General features: G+C 31.0%; 1 long non-coding RNA gene across 1 annotated transcript; it reads right to left on the minus strand.

Moving 5' to 3' along the window:
• Window positions 1-514: 514 nt before the first annotated feature.
• Window positions 515-1158, minus strand: LOC140815131 (uncharacterized). Its single transcript, XR_012114268.1, has 2 exons — window positions 1100-1158; window positions 515-974 (listed from the first exon to the last, which is right to left on the minus strand). It is a non-coding gene; the product is annotated as an uncharacterized lncRNA (long non-coding RNA).
• Between the last annotated feature and the right edge of the window lie 476 nt (window positions 1159-1634).

The raw sequence follows: 1634 nt of genomic DNA on the forward strand, positions 1-1634 counted from the left end.
ATCAAAACTTGGTTAATTTGATGTAAATTTGAAAAGAAACATATAATTTATAGATAGGGTTCGAGCTTTTCCATAAGAGTAGGTCTCTTGTGAGACGGTCTCACGAATATTTATCTGTGAGACAGGACAACCCTACCGATATTCACAGTAAAAAGTAATACTGATCTTAGCATAAAAAAATAATATTTTTTCATGGATGACCCAAATAAGAGATTTGTTTCACAAAATACGACTCATGAGACCGTCTTATACAAGTTTTTGTCTTCCCGTAATATAAGCTATGATTTTACTTCAAGAAGATTGTAAATCAAACCCTAGAAAGTTAAACAACAGTCAAATTTTAGTGTTATAAATTTTGCTTCAATTCGTTCACTTTTAGTATATAAATGAAGGGAGATATATAATATATAAAATTTGATGATATCAACAGTCTTATGTATTGCATGATATTAGAATTGAAGTTGTACGTTACACCCGAATATGTATTGCATGATATTCAAGAATCAACTGCTAATGATAATGAACTTCTTAAACATATAAATAGCTAAACATTGGCCACACTTGAATATCTTACACACAGATTAATTCTGTGATATTCTCAAGATTTATTAACCTTCAATCCCGAAATTCTACTCGAGGCTAATTCACAGAATTATACGTAACATATAGGTACCAAACGAGATAGGAGCATCTACTTAAGACTTGATTTTAGAATCCGACACCACGATATCCCCACCGGTAACTTCACCGGTCGCACTTGGAGGAACCCTAGCGTCATCTTTCTCATTAGAAAAGCAATGCACACAGGAATTGGGCCCGCCAGGAACAACCCGATCAATATCGGTTAGCAGCCTACGGATCTTGTTCGGGTGAGTATACGAGTCGAGAGTATTCGAATGGGACTCGACGATGGATCCGACTATTAATATAGAAACAAATAGGAGAAGTTTGAGCTTCATCATCACAGATTTCACCTGAAAAAGGAAATAAATAAAATAACTAAGTGTGCCAAGTTTGAAACAAAATATATATATATATATATATATATATATATATATATATATATATATATATATATATTGTGCACAAAATCATATACCAGGTTCAGTTTTGTTTGCTTCTCTGGTTACTCAAATCTGTTGATTATTAATAAGGGAGGGATGCCTCTCAGGTTTCAATTATATAGAGGAGGGAAATTTAATTTAGGAGGAAAAAAATAAAAATATTGGAAAATGCTTTTACTAATAGACACATGTTGACTAAGAACACTAAGATTAAAGCATATTCCTTTTTGTTTCTTCCACAGATTAAAATAATACGCCCCTTTTTCAAAGGTTTTTTAGGGAGAAGAAAAACATACTCATTTATTTTGTGTCCGTACTCGAAAAAATAGGAAAAAAAATACAATTTTATTCTTGTAAATTAACATGTTTTGAGTTTTAGTCTTATAATATGTCAATGCTTGCTTTTCCTCAAATCATTGAGAATTTTTTTTGGTTTTGGTGTTTTTTTCTCAACTAAATATAGCTTATTTGGCATCGATGCTTTATTACATGACTCATATAACGAGAATATAATCTATATTTTACACATTAATATATATTTAGACAAAAACAAAAGGAAAATCAAGTTTT

This window comes from Primulina eburnea, chromosome 15 (assembly GCF_022965805.1).
Source record: "Primulina eburnea isolate SZY01 chromosome 15, ASM2296580v1, whole genome shotgun sequence".
Taxonomy (NCBI): Eukaryota; Viridiplantae; Streptophyta; class Magnoliopsida; order Lamiales; family Gesneriaceae; genus Primulina; species Primulina eburnea.